At 44.8% G+C, this 6,161-nt stretch overlaps 1 protein-coding gene across 2 annotated transcripts in view; it reads right to left on the reverse strand.

The window, feature by feature from the left end:
• POPDC3 (popeye domain containing 3) overlaps positions 1-4,104 on the reverse strand; it is a 28,758-nt gene extending 24,654 nt beyond the window's left edge. Inside the window, exons 1-2 of one of the 2 annotated variants that reach the window (XM_062187641.1) lie at positions 3,987-4,104; positions 2,896-2,999 (exon numbers count right to left, since the gene is read on the reverse strand). The gene's annotated coding sequence lies outside the window, so the exon portion shown is untranslated. The remainder of the gene's footprint in view (positions 1-2,895; positions 3,000-3,986) is intronic. The other variant, XM_062187642.1, reaches the window with a different exon arrangement.
• Positions 4,105-6,161: the final 2,057 nt, after the last annotated feature.

The raw sequence follows: 6,161 nt of genomic DNA on the forward strand, positions 1-6,161 counted from the left end.
CTAATCAGAAGAAAGATCCATATGTTTATGTTTACATTGGAGATGCTAGGTAAAAGGACCAGCGATTGACCATGATTCTGTTTAGTTATAAAGCTAAGTCTAAATAATATCCACAAAGAGGGTTATCAGGTTCAGGGCAGATGTTCTGAACCCTCACAACATGAAAACAGATATACGAAAGGAATAGGAAAAGAAGTGAAACTACAGAAACCATGGCCTCAAAATGCCAATGCTTCATCTTCTGTAGCAGGAAGCCACTAACTATCTAAACTAATAAATATTTTAAAGATCTGACCTCAAGATATATTGAGAATCTTTTAATTTGGAAGACCTACTTAAGACCTGCTCTCTCTCAAGATGAAGAACTACGAATGTTAAGTTCAGCAATTCCTTCACTTTTATTACAGTTTCTTGTACATCTGTTAAAATATCATAAAAATTTTCACTAAATAAACATCTCTGGTGTTATCCAATTAAAGGAAAAACTTTAGACAAACCAAATTTAACAGAGCTTATTTGAACAAAGAATGGTTCATGAATCAGGTAGCACTCAAAGCCAGAAGTTCAGAGAGCTCTGCCTGGCTGCCTGAGGAGTGAGATCTTACAAGCTGAACACCAAAGCACAGGAATGACTTGATTGACTTAGCCAGGCCTCTGCCTTATTTGAGCAAGGTGTAATAAATTGGCTGTCTGTGATTGGCTGAAGCTTGGCTGATAGTGATTGGCTCTTAACTGGCTATTTATCTTTAAAATAAATCTTGTATTTTGATTTGTTTACAAATAGAGGTTGCAGTTTGTTACCGGGGAACTCAAAGTAGGGAGACAGCATCTGGCTGATGTCCTCCTGCTCTGCGTTTAAATTTACAACCTTATTATTTATAAATGATTTCTATCTTCTATCAATAAGATCCTATTTTTAGAAATGCCTAGAAAGATAAATGGAATTTTTTTGTTTGTTTTTTGACGGGCAGAGTTAGACAGTGAGAGAGACAGAGAAAGGTCTTCCTTCCGTTGGTTCACCCCCTAAATGGCTGCGCTGATCCGAAGCCAGGAGCCAGGTGCTTCCTCCTGGTCTCCCATACAGGTGCAGGGCACAAGCACTTGGGCCATCCTCCACTGCCTTCCCAGGCCACAGCAGCGAGCAGGACTGGAAGAGGAGCAACCGGGACAGAATCCGGCGCCCTGACCTGGACTGGAACCTGGAATGCCGGCACCACAGGCGGAGGATTAGCCTAGTGAGCCACAGTGCCAACTGAATGGTTTTAACTTAATGTTAAAGAGGAGTATTTCTGGATGCTAGAACACCATTTTTACTTTTTTTATATATCTGTACTGTTTATATTCTTTATAGTGACTTTTATAGAAAACAATGTCATTTTGTATTCATTCAAAACTTTTAATATACAACTGTGAAATAATGTAATAAGAATCCACAAATCCATCAACCAGAATGAACAAATATCAACATTGTCCTATTTTCTTTAGATCTTTTCATAATAAAGAGAAATTCCACAAAAAAATGGAAGATCACCATGGATTGTTCTCCTCTGCCTCGCTCTGTCTACCCATTATCTATACATAATTTATCTTTAACCATATTTAAATATTCATTAATCCAAAAAACTACAGTTTAAAATGAAATGCAGGATTAGGCATATGTTTTTAATTTTTTCCTGATGCATAATTTTAAACATAAACAAAAACAGAGAACATAGTATACAATAAATCCCCTAAAACTCATTACCCAGATTCAACAATTATCAAGATTTTGCTACATATATTTTTTGAAATTAAATGCAAAAACTATAAAGTGCTGTTTAGCCTACTATTTGCTCAGTCAATAAACAAACGCCTTCAAGACAGGGGAACCAGGATTAGCTGTGCTCTCCCTGTATTCAGGCATCACACTGACCCATTTAGGTGTCACAGAAACTCAGCAACCTAAATATAATCAGTATCATTCAGAGTGCAAAACGAGGCTCAGGGAGGTGGGGATTCTTCTGGCAGCTAAGCCCGTCATCCTACCACTACCCCACACCCTCTTCCTTGATGACCCACCCTGGCCAATTTCAGAATGTGAGACAGTCACTGGAGGCTGTAATTCTGTTACACACACGCTGAGATGATCTCACTTGAGATCCGTGTGAATTAATACCTGTATCTCTTGGGGTTGGAGGAGTTGTCATAGGTAATTTAAATCAGCACCTTTGGGTCATTTATTTATTTTAGAAAGTCCTTTTGTAAGTTTCATTTTAAGACCTTTTCCTAGAACTAATTAGAAAAAAGGGAGAAACATTTCTGCTTAAAAAAAAAAAATCTAACCAATGATTCAATATACTCATCTTTTATTAACTGGTGAGAACTTTGTATTCCAATGACCACCATTGCAAAAAAAAAAAAAAAAAATCTCAATTCAATTTGTAGGCTTGCAAATCTGTCATGGGTATTTTCCAAAGCAGTTTTGAAATTTCTTGCCTGCCATGTTGCTTTGGTATACTTATACTCTGTAGCAATTGCTTCCTAGCATTCTTGATCTTTCCAGGAGACTGTTTCAAAATAAACAGGCATGAGTGCTCTACTGTGTCAACCCTAGCAGTCAATTTTGCTGTAAGAAGTATGGGATTCTGGTTTCCCATGGCATTTTTATTTAATAGCATAGAATGTAACCATTTAGAAGCACATACTACACAATGATTCAGCTATTTTGAGAGACTGATAGGATTAAAGAAACTCAGCTATCAAATGTCTCCCCTTGAAACATCTAGAATGTCAAGGGCAGATCCTATGTTTCTCTGGACTTCAACTCATGTGTTTCCACAACTCCTGAAGATACAAGCACGTTCTTTTCAGGATAGGAAAGAAAACAAAACAAAACAAAACAAACACAAGGATCACCTGGGATCTGAAATGAGCCAGATCTCTCCATTTTGCAAATGTGGAAACTGAGATCCGGTTTTTGTTTGAATATTCTGTTCCATGTAGTTCTTAATTGGCTTCTACTGCCAGAAAGAACAAGTAACCAAGTTACTATACTCTCACATGAGGGATATTTTCATGCAACAGTCCCGAGAATTAAAAACAGGAGAACAAACAGCCACTAAACATGAATTGAAGTGGCAGCAATAATTTCTTAAGGCCATATTAAAATCCAATTGCAATTTGCAAGTTTGCAAATTCAAAACACCGAAGTCTTGAAGTCCAGGAAAAGTCAGGAAAGAAGGAAGTAAATTGAAACATGTTCAAAAGTGGGCTTGTAATTCTAATTTTCCATTTATTTACAAACAGAGTCCTTCGTTTTTGCCAAATGTCTGCTGGCTAAAACAGTTTTTGCCCTAGCTGTATTTTGATTCTATGTCTTCCTTTAAACCTCTCCTAAAATACAGATCATTAAAATACCATTTCAACCGACCTGGGCGATAGGCTAATTTAGTGATTTGCAAATTCTCTTTCTTTAAATTTATTTATTTATTTATTGGCAGGGGATCCCCAAACGGAGAAAACGGGTCTGCGTGACCTTTGATGAAGAGCTTTTCGGTGCGCCAACGCCTCCTCCCTGGTCAGACAGCAAAGGGCCTGACTGGGGTCAGGGTTTTCACAAACCCCAGTTGGGCTTTAGGGTGGGGACCTGCGCCCCTCAGACCCGCGTTTCTCCCTCGACTTCTGCTCTCTGTTTGGGGGCTGCGAGGTGCCCGGGGCAAGACAGGGACCCGTGGGCGACCCGGGAGACAGATTCTCCGGGAAGTCTCTCGGGTTCCCTGGCTGACCTGCGAGCCGCGTCGCCCACCCCGAGCGGCTCGGGCAGCGAGCGAAAGCCGGGCGGCTGCGAAGCACCGGCGCCCGGGGGTCGCGGCCTCGCAAGCCCCCACCCCGGGGCGGGGCCCGGGCACAAGCCGCGCCCGCCAAGTTGCCCCGGCCACCGCCAGGTGCGAGGGCGCGCACAGCTCCGGAAGGCGGCGGCCGCGGCGACCCCGCGCTCCTCTCCTTACCTTTCCTCCCCGGCGCTGCGCCGAGCTCCGGCCATGCGCCCGCAGAAGTTTCCCACTAGCGTGCGCCGGGCCCGGCTGGCCGGCGCGGAAGCTCCAGCGCCCGGGCAAGCTGCGTGACCGCAGCCGGCTTCGGAGCGGCGCGGCTGCGCGGGCGGGGGCCGGGCACGGGCGCGCGCCCCAGGGCCCGGCGGAGGCGGGTGGGGGCGGTGGCCGCGCCTCGCTCTGCCCGAGCAACCCCAGCCCCAGAGAGCGGGCGGCGTGGCCGCCGGGGCGCAGGCCTGCTGGGAATCCCGGAGGCCACTGCGGACCAAAGTTTCCAAAGACGCGCTTCCCGTCGTGTGCTCTGCTAAACGATAAGCCCAGTGTAGGCTGTGGTGCCAGGCAGAGAGCGACGCGGCCGAGTAGTGCGGTGCGCAACACCTGCCTGCCCTCCCAGCCCCTGCTCCACGCGCCATCCGCAAAGCCAAGAGACGAAGACCCGGAGGGCAGTGGGAATTTTCGGGTGTGTCGCACGCAGGAAGGTTAATGTCTCAAGAAACAAGTGGCTAAGGGGCATAGACAATCATGAAAGGGGACAAAAGTTTAGAAAGCTCCAGTCGGTAATAAGGACATGTGTGCAATATATAGCATTAATCAAGCGTGTATTTTCTTCCTGTGAAACTAGCAGAATTTTGATTTCGTGATCAAACCGAGTGGACCAGCGAGGAACAGGGTTTACTCACAGATTTCATCTCCTTTCTCGTTCCCTTCCGTTTTGTGTGACCATGTTGGTAAGAATGATTCCAGTAACAAACACTTACTGAGTAATGAATGGCTCTTGAGCCCCGAATAACCACAAAAGCAAAGGATACTGATGGTAAAATTAACTCCCTTTAATTGATACTGGAACTAAGGGTCAAAAATCCTCATACCCCTAACCCCATAAATGGCTGAAACCACTGGACTCCCTGGCCTTTGCTGTAACTCTTCATTCTAGGGATTTGCTCAAATGTTGGGAAGCCAGCTGAATTGGATCTAGTCCATGCAAATACATACATTTGAAAAATGGATAGGGAAGTGAGGAGCTTTGATGCCAGTTGTATTCCACTTTGGGTTTAGATTTTATTCTTTAAAAAATGTCTTAATCTAATTGTTTTTTAAATTTATTTGAGAGACAGACACGCTCCCATCCACTGGTTCCCTCCCCCAAATGCCCAAACATGTCAGGGATGGGCTAGAGTAGAAGGCAGGAGTTGGGAGCTCACTTCGGGTCTCCCCCACAGGTGACTGGAGCCCAGGCACTGGAGCCATCCCTGCTGCCTCCCTGGGTCTGGTTAGCAGGAAGCTGCAGTCAGGAGCGGTAAGGGGAACTGAACATAGGCACTCTGATGTCACTCAGTGTCTTAACTGCTGGACTACGCACACATTCCCTTATTTTCACTTCTTATTTAATAGTGTTCTCCACTAAAAAAAAAAAAAAAAAAAAACAGGAATCCTGATTCTATTCAGGGTTATTTTAAATTAAGAAACTCAAAAGCAGCAAAGATGGGCTCGTGTGACAGATCTTAAGGTAGCCCTGGTGATTTCCAGGACCTCCTAATATTCATGCTGTGATAAATTCTCCTGCTTGAGTGAGTTGGGGCCCAATCTAGCTTCTGCACAGTTAGTATGCCTGGGGGGATGGATGATCCTCCTGCCGTAATGTTATATAAGGCTCCTGCTTGTTAGCAGACTGTAGTGCTGTCTGGCTCAGTGAAGGGAAACACCAGTGTTGGTTAAGTCCCCAAAACTAGGAGATAAAAGGCAACCTCTGGCCAATAGCCAGCAGGGCCCTCCACCCTACACAGCCAACAACGTAAGTTCTCTCCATAGTCTAAGTGACCCCAGAGGAGTTTTGTCACTGTGACCACTCCAAACCATCCGAAAGTACAAAGTTTTTACCTGGTAGCTTGTTTTTCCCCCCTGAATGCTGCTCATGCTTGCAAAGGAAACCAAAGCAGGGAGTTGTTTCTGAGGGCCAAACTGCAGAACCAGGCCAACCTGACTGATTCACCCTGTTTTCCCAATCCTATCAGTCCCTTAGTATAATTCATTTACATGTTAAGACCTCCTCCCTGGTGGCAGGGGAGGGGGCAGCTGACAAATCTGCTGCCCAAAGAAGGAGAGAAAAAAGGAGTTTGAGCTTCTTGGAAAACA

Source organism: Lepus europaeus, chromosome 3 (genome assembly GCF_033115175.1).
Source record: "Lepus europaeus isolate LE1 chromosome 3, mLepTim1.pri, whole genome shotgun sequence".
Classification (NCBI taxonomy): Eukaryota; Metazoa; Chordata; class Mammalia; order Lagomorpha; family Leporidae; genus Lepus; species Lepus europaeus.